This window comes from Dendropsophus ebraccatus, chromosome 13 (genome assembly GCF_027789765.1).
Source record: "Dendropsophus ebraccatus isolate aDenEbr1 chromosome 13, aDenEbr1.pat, whole genome shotgun sequence".
In the NCBI taxonomy this organism is placed as follows: domain Eukaryota; kingdom Metazoa; phylum Chordata; class Amphibia; order Anura; family Hylidae; genus Dendropsophus; species Dendropsophus ebraccatus.
The window spans coordinates 33989978-34003905 of record NC_091466.1 but is presented as its reverse complement, the minus strand read 5'-3'; the positions used below and the strand labels follow the sequence as shown (position 1 = coordinate 34003905).

Below are 13928 nucleotides of genomic sequence, written 5' to 3'. Positions count from 1 at the left end.
ATGTCATTGCAGCCCTCTACACTGGGACAGGATCATCCCCCCCTGACTTATTTCTTAATGTTAATACAGATGAGACATCCAGAGCAGTCTCCTACTATTCATATAAAGAGTGGTCCTGACTCTAACTTCTCATATCTTCCTTTATTTGGCTTACAGCTCTAAATTTTCTGCAACAATAAAATTCTTATCATCTGCGGCCACCACTAGGGGGCACTAACTGAAGACACATCATGACTGATAATAATAGTGATCATACATTTGTATACAGTGAGCTCACAAACCTACAATCTTACTATTGGGGTCTATTCACATAGATACAGTTATATGAGACAATAGTGAGTGCAGCTCTGCAGTATAATACAGGATGTAACTGTGATCAATTGTTGCATTTTTGGTAATATTTTTAAATTTTAATGTAATAAAATGCACAAATGTGAACAGAGAGCGATAGTTTTAGTGGCTGGAGGACAGTGATCCTGCAGAGTCCTGAGAGGTGAGTAAGACCTGATTTCAGCACCAGCTCTCCGGACAGCTCCAAGTGCTGAATCCCTATAGAGAAGCAGAGTAGCAGAGATTTATAACTACAGGCTCATCAGGAGGTACTATAAGGCTCAGCATACCTTCTGCCAGGAAATATCAGGTCGCTCCCTGGTCCTAAAAGGATTTATCCTCTTCCCATAGTGAATCCTGGTGCCATCTATACCCCAGGAAAGGGATGAGCACACACCCGGGCGTCCACATAATGGAGAACCTGACCCATCAGACCAGTCACCTTCTTCTATTGCTCCATGTTCAGTTCTCCATTACAGACACTACTGGGGGGGACAGGGACTACTGGGGTATGACTGGTCTGCAGGGCCTCATACATCTCATATGTGATCTGACTCCTTTCCACCATAACCAGCAGGAATAATTTTTGTTTACAGGATGTAACTCAGGATTAGTACAGGATCAGTAATGTCATTTATGTACACAGTGACCCCACCAGCAGAATAGAGAGTGCAGCTCTGGGGTATGATACAGGATGCAACTCAAGATGAGTATAGGATCAGTTATGTAATGTATGTACACAGCATAGGACTGCCCCGGTATGAGGCCACCGTAACGTGGTGGGGTAGTTTACACCATTTTCAAGTGGTAACCAAGAGCCTCATTATTTTTGTGGTAATTTTTTTTGGCAGTTAGGGGGGCTGCTTTTAACTATTTCCATGTCTGTAGTGGGTCTGTATCTTGCCATTGCGGTGAGCTGTTGCATTTTTCTATGTTTTTGTGTGTTATGTACACAGTGACCCCATCAGCAAATTAGTGAGTGCAGCTCTGGAGTATATTACACCTTTGTTCATAGGCTGAGCCTAGTATTGCAGTTTAGCCCCATTTGACACTACAGATGACATGTAAGTTATCTCTTCTGCTTGGAGCATACAAGTCTCTGTTACAGGTGAATGTGGGTCATCAGCTGTGGCCGCTCTCAGCCTCTTAGCCCTATTACACGGGACGATTATCGTGCGAAAAATCGTTAAATCGTTCGAATTTAAACAATAATCGTTCTGTGTAATTGCAGGCAACGATCGAAAAATCATTTGTATGTCGTTAATCGTTGATTTAGATCTAAATTTAAAATTATAGTTAATTGTTCGCTAATCGTTCGCTGTAATTCCACGTTCGTTCGATCAAGTTCCGCATTTTTTCACTAATCATTCACTGTAATTGTACATTGTTCATTGTTTTTCTGGGATCAGAAGGAATAAACGATCATAGTAACGATCGCAATAACGTGTGGTGAACAATTTCAGGTTAACGATAAACATATATCTCGTTTGCGATCGTTAATCGTTAATCTTTAAAAATCGCTCAGTGTACACCTCTAGGATGAGATGTGACAAAATCAATGAAGCTGCAGGATCAATACTCCCAATCCTCGTCTTTAATAAGTAATGGTGCAGGGGCGCCTGGAAAGATGCCCCTAGGCGACTGCCCACATGGCCACCGCTCCAGCACGGGCTCACCGGGAAATGAAGGATCCGGTTTTATCTTCTATATCTAATTGTGTAAAATAAAATCTGTGCAGTGTCTCCTTGGAGAAAACGATTCAGCTCATTTACATCTCATCTTGTTTCCAAGCTGAAAATAACCCAAAAAAGCAGGTGAAAATATACAGGATATGAATGAGGGCACCCAGCTTTCCCACAACCCTGCAGCCCAGGGATTGTATAGTCATTGTAGGAGTCTGGGAAAGCTGGGTGACAAAGCATGAAGGAGCTGTAGTCAGGGGCGGCGTCAGCACAGGGCTTACCTGGGCAAGTGCCGGGGCCCAAAGCATCTCTAGGGGCCCAGAGAGGGAGAGGGGCCCGGTTTTCTGATGTTCAGCCCGCTCACTGCAGTCCAGGGTGTGCACTGAACATCAGAAGACACAGGAGACGGAGCAGGACCTGCACAGAGATTGAAAAGGGTGAAGGACCTGATCACATGACCTTAAGGTCCTCAACCTCTCAGTGTGGAGAGCAGCCCGACAGAGAGGAAGAGGGAGAAGACTGACCTGTAACTGCTGTGTGTCAGTGTCCGCTTGTGTCAGTGTCAGTCAGTCGGTCAGTATCTATGTCAATAATGTATGTTTGTATATGTTAGTGGTGTCTCACGTTATTGTGCATAGTGTGTAAATGAGGGGCCCGCTGAGGCATGGTCGCCCAAGAGCCCACAAAAACCTGGAGCCAGCCCTGGCTGTAGTAATACTCTCTCACATCCTGCTGTCCCAGATCAGACACTAATCCTATGTATTACTGGGAGATATGGTGCGTTTACACAGGCAGATAAATCTGACAGGTTTTGGATTTGAAAAGAGGAGAAATCTCAGTCTCTCCTTTGTGACCTGTTCCCTGTTTATAGTCTGTTCCTGGCTTTGGCTTCAAAAATCTGTCAGATAACTGTCTGTGTAAACACACCGATAGAGAGATAGATAGATAGATTCTGGCAGATATATAGGTAATCATAGAATAACATCCACCTGCTCCAGCCTCCAGTATTTAGGCTTATAGGGAAGAGATTTTTTAATGTGATATGCTGCCCTCTTGTGGTACAAATGTAGAACTAGGATGATGCACTGCTGATTTTTTTGTTTGTTTGTTTTTTACATATAACTTGAGCACTAACATCGTTACCCCAGGTCACTGCACTCATGCACGCTACAATAGTCGGGATAGGAGATAACTCCAGTCTTGGCTGTTTAAATCTTTGAAATTAAGTAAATAGTGAAGGGGTTATAAAGACCATTGTGGGTCCATCAGATTACACACTTTTTCTCCATGGCAGTCATGTAGTTTATTGCATGGGCTCCTACCTATGTACAGCACTGAATATTCCTACCTTTAGTGTTGCCTACTGGATTTGCATGGGGCTTCCTTGCTGCATTGATAGGACCCTAGGTCTTTGATACTTTGGGCGTTTTTTGAGTCTGCATTTTTCCCCTGATGCTGGAGCATTGTCATCTCAGCCAGTCAGTGGCTGCAGCTGTTGTTTTGAAGGCTCCATCTTTAAAGAGGCAGAGCCTAGCACACTTGTAGCTCAGTGCACCAGGCTCTGCTGAAGAAGAGACGTCGGAGGAGAGTATCAATCGCGCTCCCCTTCTTCTCCCAACACTGCACCCATCCCAGCAAGAAAAGGGGGCAATTAACCCCCTACCTTGCTGGGAAGGGTACATTGTGACATCAATGTGCCCCCCCCCCCATGGGGTTAAGTGAGGATGGCATGCCTCCATACTTCATGGTTCAGTTGGCACACAAAGGGTTAAGTGGGGATGCCATGCCATCCTCCCTGAATCCCATGGAGTAAGGGGGCACATTGATATCATAATGTATCCATAATTGCCGCCCTCCCTTGCAGAATTTGGTTGCCGTACTAGGGGGGAGAGAGGGAGCCCTATTGATACTCACCCCATTCTCTTCTCTTTTCAGCAGAGCCCGGCACATAGAGCTACTAGTGGAAGACCTGAAATTATTTAATAGAAGTAAATTACAAATCTCTGGCACTTTGACACCAGTCGATTTGAAAGAAAGTTTTTCGCTGGCGTTGCTCTTTAAGGAAGTATGGAGTGGGTATATCTGCAGTTGTCACCCGCTGTCTCACTCCAACACTGTTCGTTTAACTCCCTAGATGCTTTACCCCCAAGCAATGAAAGAATATGGTGTCAATCAGCTGTCTTGGCAGCCTTCTCAAGGCTTCTGTAGCTGCCATGATAGTTTTCCTTTAATAGGAGAGCAGTCACCAAGACAATGCTATCTAATCTATGGCCATCATATTATAGAGTAGGAAGAACTGAGCGGATTGATATATATCTTTGTGTGAACAGATTCAGTGTAACTTGTTGATTGAAATCCCTGACCATTCTGTGGTAAAGAGTCCAGTGGGCGGAGTCACTAAAAATCTGATTTCTGTAAAAAAACTTTTCCCACATTCTAAACATTAAAATGGCTTCACCCCTGTGCGAATTATTTTATGTTTCGTAAGACTGTATTTCTTTGTAAAACATTTCCCACATCCTAAACATGAAAATGGATTCTCCCCTGTTTGAATTTTTTTATGTTTAGTAAGACTGGATTACTTTGTAAAACATTTCCCACATTCTGAACATGAAAATGGCTTCTCCCCTGTGCAAATTATTTGATGTTTAGTAAGACTGCATTTCTTTGTAAAACATTTCCCACACTCTGAACATAAAAATGGCTTGTCTCCTGTGTGAATTTTTTGATGTTGAGTAAGACTGTAGTTCTTTGTAAAAAATTTCCCACATTCTGAACATGAAAAAGGCTTATCCGTTGTGTGGATTTTTTGATATTTAGTAAGATCTGATTTCTGTAAAAAAAAAAATTCCACATTCTGAACATGAAAATGGTTTCTCCCCTGTGTGAATTTTTTGATGTTTAGTAAGATCTGATTTCTGTAAAAAAAAACTTTTCCCACATTCTGAACATGAAAATGGCTTCTCCCCTGTGCGAATTATTTGATGTTTAGTAAGACTGGATTTCTTTGTAAAACATTTCCCACATTCTGAACATGAATATGGCTTCTCCCCTGTGTGAATTATTTAACGTTTAGTAAGGCTGGATTTCTTAGTAAAACATTTCCCACATTCTGAACATGAAAATGGCTTGTGCAAATTATTTGATGCTGAGTAAGACTGTATTTCTTTGTACAACATTTCCCACATTCTGAACATGAAAATGGGTTTCTCCCCTGTGCGGATTTTTTGATGTTTAGTAAGACTGGATTTCTTAGTAAAACATTTCCCACATTCTGAACATGAAAATGGCTTCTCCCCTGTGTGAATTTTTTGATGTTGAGTAAGACTGGATTTCTTTGTAAAACATTTCCTACGTTCTGAACATGAAAATGGCTTCTCCCCTGTGTAAATTTTTTGATGTTGAGTAAGACTGGATTTCTTTGTAAAACATTTCCTACGTTCTGAACATGAAAATGGCTTCTCCCCTGTGTGAATTTTTTGCTCTATATACAGACCAATATTACTGCCATAGAGTCACCACCATATAATGACTCTAAATACACCATATACAGATCAATATTATGCGGCAGTCACTGTATGGCAGTAATATTGATCTGTATATAGTGTGTATATATAGTCATTATGTGGTGGTCACTTTATGGCAGTAATATTGGTCTGTATATATAGTCATTATGTGGTGGTCACTCTATGGCAGTAATATTGGTCTTTATATAGTGTATATATAGGGTCGTTATGTGGCAGTCAATGTATGGCAGTAATGACTGTATATACACACTATATACAGACCAATATTACTGCCAAAGAGTGACCACCGCATAATGACTCTATATACACTGTATACAGACCAATATTACCGCCATACAGTGACCACCACTTAAAGTGACTGTACCACCAGGCCCAGGCTGAAGCACTGGAGGTGGGCCGTCCCACCCTTAGTGGGAGGAAACCCCAGCCCCTCCATGACGTGACTCCATTAGAATCAATGGAACCCTATCATAGAGGGACGGGGGTTTCCTCCCACTAAGGGTGGATTGGCCCGCCTCCAGTGCTTCAGCCTGGGCCTGGTGGTACAGTCACTTTAAGGACTGAATACCACTTTATTTTTTCCTCAATAAAATACACCGTATCACCTTAGTGACATTATAATACACTATACATAGGAGCTGCAGCCAATCACCGGCCTCAGTTACACTATACATAGGAGCTGCAGCCAATCACCCGCCTCAGTTACACTATACATAGGAGCTGCAGCCAATCACTGGCCTGAGTTACACTATACATAGGAGCTGCAGCCAATCACCGGCCTGAGTTACACTATACATAGGAGCTGCAGCCAATCACCAGCCTCACTTACACTATACATAGGAGCTGCAGCCAATCACCGGCCTCAGTTACACTATACATAGGAGCTGCAGCCAATCACCGGCCTCAGTTACACTATACATAGGAGCTGCAGCCAATCACCGGCCTCAGTTACACTATACATAGGAGCTGCAGCCAATCACCGGCCTCAGTTACACTATACATAGGAGCTGCAGCCAATCACCGGCCTCAGTTACACTATACATAGGAGCTGCAGCCAATCACCGGCCTCAGTTACACTATACATAGGAGCTGCAGCCAATCACCGGCCTCAGTTATACTATACATAGGAGCTGCAGCCAATCACCGGCCTCAGTTACACTATACATAGGAGCTGCAGCCAATCACCGGCCTCAGTTACACTATACATAGGAGCTGCAGCCACTCACCGGCCTCAGTTACACTATACATAGGAGCTGCAGCCAATCACCGGCCTCAGTTACACTATACATAGGAGCTGCAGCCAATCACCGGCCTCAGTTACACTATACATAGGAGCTGCAGCCAATCACCGGCCTCAGTTACACTATACATAGGAGCTGCAGCCAATCACCGGCCTCAGTTACACTATACATAGGAGCTGATAGCAGCCATTAGCTGTAGCCAGGGATCACTGCCAGAGCCTGCAGGACGTTGTCTGTGCTCTCCTGCCCTACTGTAACTTGGGGGCCCCTGGGGGTGTATATACAATGAGGTGTATATACAATTGCAAAATGATCCAAAATTTGCTATTGCTAGAAAACTAACAGCTTTGGTTAAAGAGGCACATGACAGCAACATAATACATGATGACTTGAAAGACTTTCTAATAGTGGAGCACCCGATTACACCTATACTATACTTCATTCCTAAGATTCACAAGAATCTCAAAAAAAACCCTTGGAGACCGATAGTATCGGGAAGAGATTCTGTGGTAAATCATGTATCCATATTTTTGGATAAAGTCTTTCAACCATTAGCCCCAGGGGCCAGATCCTTCTTAAGAGACTCAACACATTTCCTGAACATCATCAAATCACTGTCCATTCCATCAGGCACTTTACTTGTCACTTTAGACATTTGTAGCTTATATACATCTATTGAAATCCGCAGGGGGATGTCAGCCATGATGAATGTTTTACCTAAACTTCAGATGCTCCCGCAGGAGAATGATTTTTTACTACAATTGCTGAATTTAGTCCTCAGTAACAATTACTTTGTTTTTGATGGCCAATTGTATATGCAACAGAGAGGCCTGGCGATGGGTGCCAATGTGGCACCCACCTACGCAAATATAGTGGTTGCTGAGTTGGAGGAGCGCGTCATCTATGGCAGTGATTTTCAACCTTTTTTGAGCCGCGGCACACTTTTTATACTTAAAAAATCCCGGGGCACACCACCAACCAAAATGGCACAAAATGACACTAAAACAGTACATATTATACATATAGTTAATAATATAGATTCTAAATGTATTTATACTCACTCAGTGTGAAACCTGGGCCTGTTTTCTTCTTCCCCTTGTGCTTCTCTCCTGTGCTTCTCTCCACCATACTTCTCCCCCCTACTTCTCTCCTGTGCTTCTCTCCACCATACTTCTCCCCCCGCTTCTCTCCTGTGCTTCTCTTCATCATACTTTCTCCCCCCTGCTTCTCTTCCGTGCTTCTCTCCTGTGCTTCTCTCCACCATACTTCTCTCCCCCCTGCTTCTCTCCACCAAACTTCTCTTCCCCCTGCTTCTCTCCGCTGTTTCTCTCCCCCATCCCCATGTTTCTCTCCCCCCTGCTTCTCTCCCCTGTTTCTCCCCCATCCCCAGGTTTCTCTCCCCCATTATTTTCTCCTGTTTCACAGGGGCACCATAGTTTGGGGAACTTTCCCCGCGGAACACCGAACCATGTGTCGCGGCACACTAGTGTGCCACGGCACACTGGTTGAAAATCACTGATCTATGGAACCCACCACTTCCAACATGTCCTGGGGTGGTGGCGTTCCATCGATGACGTGTTCCTTCTGTGGACAGGTCACACAGTTCAATGAGTTCTTAGTGCATTTGAATAGCGTGGATGAAACAATTAAATTCACAGCCACCCACTCACATGATCGTATACATTACCTGGACGTTGAAGTGATCTTAATAGGGGATAGACTGGTCAGCAACATCTATAACAAAGAGACGCACTGTAACAATACACTCAGGTTTGACAGCTGCCATCCCCGACAAATGATCAGATCCCTCCCATATAGTCAGATGATCAGAGCCAAGAGCATCACAGACCCAGAAATGGATGTTGATAGAACACTTGACAAAATGGCCAGGGAATTCACAGACAGGGGATATCCACTGAGATTAGTGGAAGAGAGCAAAGAAAGGGTTAATAGACTGGACAGACATACATTACTTACACAAAGAAAATCCAGAAATGAATTAAATCGTATTCCCTTCATAACAACCTACACACATCTATCCCCGCAAATAGGTCAAATTATTCAAAAACATTGGCAGATTGTCAAGAATAGCTACAAAAATATACATGAATTTCAAAATCCGCCATTATTGTCATACCGCAGGAACAGCAATTTAAGAGACAGAATTGTCAAGACGGATGTAGCATTGCCCAAGGAGGACACACAAGGATATTTAGTACCACGTAAAAAAGGATCGGACTCATGTTTATCTTGTGTTAACTGCAAACACATGTGTAAGGGCGAGAAATTCATTCACCCCGTGACCCTAAGAGAGTATCCCATAAGACAGTATCTAACGTGTAACTCGAGTTGGATCGTGTATGTATTATGGTGCACTTGTAAAACAATTTACGTTGGGGAAACCACCAATGACCTTAAAACTAGGTTAACCCAACACAGATATTCGATCTGTAAGGGCAAAATGGACTTACCTGTACCTAAGCATTTCCCCAATGTCGGGCACACCGAAAGGGATCTAAAATTCATGATAATCGATCAAGTTGTTCAGCCAAAGAGGGGAGGTGATAGGCACACACTCCTAAAAAGGAGAGAGAGTGGATTCACAAACATGGAGCATTGGGGCCGTAGGGCCTCAATATTGAATATAAAGTTACTAGTGGTATGTATAGGAGATGACTTGCTATTGAACTGCCAAATATATCCTGTGTTTGCATCAACATGAACTATATGAGACTAGTATCTAATGTTCTGTTTTTGCTTAATTTATAGATCTTGTGCAAAAGGACGCCGGGATCCATGTCATGATCGGTTGATCACCCGAGGAATAACTAGAGGGTCGTTATGGGAGGTTTTTACTTATATATTTATCCATATGTCTGAGGAGGATACCACAAGGAGAGTCTCCAGGCATGTCTAACCAGAGGGCACGAGAGTACCGCTATGGACTCATCGCCAGGACGAGAGGAGCGCAATAACTGTGATCACTTACCTGATCGATGCGGTTTAGCTCCTGCTTGGAGAGAGACCCAGGCTTGGGACTAATTCACACCGAGAAGTCCGAGGCGTCATCTGTAGGTTGGGAAGACGAGCCTACATGAGACACAGCTACTCCATTAAGTGGCCCTCCTACAAGACCGCTACAGCACTCCCCTGGATACAACCTGACCATAATATCTTCATGCCGCATTGCCTACAATGTGAATGAGAACCTGCAGATAGATAGATAGATAGATAGATAGATATGAGATAGATAGATAGATAGATAGATAGATAATACTTATCAGCTGCTGTATGTCCTGCAGGAAGTGGTGTATTCTTTCCAGTGTGACACAGTGCTCTCTGCTGCCACCTCTGTCCATGTCAAGAACTATCCAGAGCACAAGAGGTTTTCTATGAGGATTTGCTGCTGCTCTGGACAGTTCCTAACATTGACAGAGGTTGCAGCAGAGAGCACTGTGTCATACTGAAAATAATACACCTCTTCCTGCAGGACATACAACAGCTGATAAGTACTGGATGACTTGAGTTTTCTTAAGAAAAGTAATTTATGAATCTTTGTCACTCTCTGACACCAGTTGATTTGGGAAAAAAAACAAATTTGTCGGAGTATCCCTTTAAGCCTCCATTGATGTACATACAGTATCTGCACCATGCTTTGCCCTGTTAGTTCTTTTTGGCTTTAATGTATCCATTGTACGAGAAGATAGTCAGGGTCCTATTACACGCGCTGACTACGGCCCAATCATTTTAGTTTACTGGACCTATTACATGGCCCAATAATTGGGCAGTAAGGGCTGCATGGACATTGTTAGTGATGTCCCTGCAGTCCTTGCCCAAACACCTTATAACTTACCTCTCCCTGCTCCCGGTCTTCTCTCCTGTGCTGTGCAGATTCCCGGCCCCAGCAACAGCAGTGTCTGAGCGGCCTCTGATTGGCTGACAGGCCGCTCAGACGCTGCTGCTGGGACTGCAAACCTGCGAAGCAAAGTAGAGAAGACCGGGAGCAGGGATAGGTAAGGTAACAGGTGTTTGGGCAATCGTTAGCCGTCAGCTGTGGACCGCTATTATATGTAGTGATGCGTGGTTGGCACCCAGTGATTTTTGGTCCTAACCTAAGCCAACGATCAGCCGATTATCGCTTCATCGACTGATCCTTGTCTCTATTACATGGAGCGATAGATAGATAGATAGGAGATAGATAGATAGATAGATAGATAGATAGATAGATAGGAGATAGATAGATAGATAGATAGATAGATAGATAGATAGATAATATTTGAATGTTTTTATCATTTGCAGATTTCTGCTGTCCTTAGTATCCCATTCTGGCAGTGGTTTCTACAAAGATTTGGCAAAAAGATGGCAGCTTTTGGAATATCTGTAAGTATTACTGCAGAACCTGGCACTGTATAAGTGTATAAGTTCTAATAAAAAACACATGCTGGGTACAAAAAGCCACACAACTAACATGTAACCAATCTAGTACTTACGACGCTAAGGGCCCTATTCCACGGGCCGAGGAGGGCCCAATCTACGATGTAAATGAGCGCCAATCTGCTATATCACCGCTCGTCTACTGGGCCTATTTCACGGCCCAATGATCATTGAGCGAGGGCTGCAGGGACATCGTTACCGATGTCCTTGCAGCCCTTGCAGCATACATTACCTGTCAGGTCTTCTGCTCCGCTCTGTCTTCCTCCCCGGGTCCCGCGCGCTCTAGCTTCAGAATGGCCTGTCAGCTGGCTGTGGCGGTCCCGGCCTGTGATTGGCTGAGTGGTCTGTCAGCTGACAGGCCATTCTGAAGCCAGAGCGTGCGGGACCCGGGGAGGAAGACAGAGCGGAGCAGAAGACCTGACAGGTAATGTATGCTGCTGCTGCTTCTCAAATCATCGGTCGCCCGCCGTGCACCGCTATTCCACTGTAGTAATGCGCGATGGGGGAACGATGATTTTAGGTCTGGCCCTAAATGAACAATCAGCCGATGACACGATCATCGGCTGATCGTTCTCTCTATTTCACCGAGCGATAATCGGTCGAATGGGGCCGATTATCGTTCCTGTGGAATAGGGCCCTAAGATTAATTAAAGAGTTTGTCTCCCCCCCCTAACCCCGTCCATATACCCTATTAGGCATCATAAACAGGATGTCACGCTGACACTCACCTCTATGGGCAGGAATGTGGCAGGGCCGTCTTTCCCATTGGGCAGGGTAGGCGGCTGCCCGGGGGCCTATGACTCATGGGGGGCCCCAGTGGCAGCCGCCTACCCTGCAGAAAGGAAGGGAAGCTGATAAGCCACGCTGTGCCCCCTCTCCCCAGTACATTACAGGGCCGCACTGACACTGCGCACTGCCCCAGCGCTCTCCTCTCCTCACAGAAATAAGCTGCAGGGCCGGTCTGTGATGTGGGCCCCCTCCGTTAAGCCCCGCCCCCTGTGGACTGGTCCCATGTTCCTCCTGGCCTGGGACTTCCTGCCCCCAGCAGGCCTTGGGATGGTTATGTGTGGGGCCTCACAGCAGCTGCAGCCTGTGCTGCCATAGCAGGAGACCAGCAGTGTGGAGAGCAGGAGGCTACAGGCTGCTAACCTCCAGCTACAGAGCTTCCTGACCATCCCCCTCCTGTCCTGGGCTCCACTGCACGAAATGTCAGGTACCTGGGGCTGTAGATAGCAGGGAGGTCGGGACAGAGAAGAGGTGGGAGTCTGCAGATCTGGGCTGAGAGAAGAACACACACACACACACACCTACCCCTGTTCCCCCATAGCTGCCCCCTCTCCCCCAGGCTGCTTTGCCCCTGTCCACCTGTAGCTGATCTGTACCTCCCAAGCTGCAATGTGCACCCCCTCCCCCCCCCAGACTGCTGTGTTCTCCCCTTCAGGCTGCTGTACCCCCATACACCATACACTTGAGGCTGCTGTACCCTCCCCCCCCCCCCAGACTGCATGTATGGCCAGGTTTGTACTATGTAAAAACAAGCCTAACATGTGTAAAGATATTTATATATATATATATATATATACATAGATTACAGCCATACAGTACAATATACACCCATACAGAGCCATACAGTACAATATACACCCATACAGAGCCATACAGTACAATATACACCCATACAGAGCCATACAGTACAATATACACCCATACAGAGCCATACAGTACAATATACACCCATACAGAACCATACAGTACAATATACACCCATACAGAACCATACAGTACAATATACAGTACACCCATACAGAACCATACAGTACAATAGACAGTACACCCATACAGAACCATACAGTACAATATACAGTACACCCATACAGAACCATACAGTACAATATACAGTACACCCATACAGAGCCATACAGTACAATTTACACCCATACAGAGCCATACAGAACAGTATACATCTATACAGAACCATACAGTACAATATACACCCATACAGAACCATACAGTACAATACACACCCATACAGAACCATACAGTACAATATACACCCATACAGAACCATACAGTACAATACACACCCATACAGAACCATACAGTACAATATACACCGAAACAGAACAATATACGCCCATACAGAACTATACAGTACAATATACACCCATACAGAACTATACAGTACAATATACACCCACATGGGGCTGCACAGCACAAGGTTGGGGGTAGGGGGGATGCGGGGACTTGATCTTGGGTCGGGGGGCCCAGTTCACAGCTATGCCCAGGGGCCCATCGTTTTGTTAAGACGGCCCTGGAATGTGGAGCTGCTAAGTAATTGTGGTACTCGACCAGTGACGTGCTGGGCTGTTACTGGTGACACCACTTCTGTGATGGTTGGTCGGTTGTGTTGTACAGCTCTGCCAGGGATGGTATGTGTGATGCCAGTGATAGTCCAGCACACAGGTGCGATGTTGGTACCTGCTTTAGTGTTGTGGCTGGCTGTACTTCCCCAAAATGGTTGGTGACCTGCCAGGCTGTGATGGGTTCCTTGGGCTCTTGTCACGGCAGTCCTGAGTGGCAATGACCCACCTGGACTATCGGTACTGCCACCCACAGAGAGGGGAAAAATGACCCAAGGTGTGTGGCGGATGTGTATAGGTGCTGGTGCAGATGGAAAGATGAGTCTCAGTGATAACAATAGAAAAGCTTTACTG

General features: G+C 45.1%; 1 pseudogene; it reads right to left on the bottom strand.

Moving 5' to 3' along the window:
• Nucleotides 1-403: 403 nt before the first annotated feature.
• Nucleotides 404-13928, bottom strand: part of LOC138770542 (zinc finger protein 665-like) — a 151446-nt pseudogene continuing 137921 nt past the window's right edge.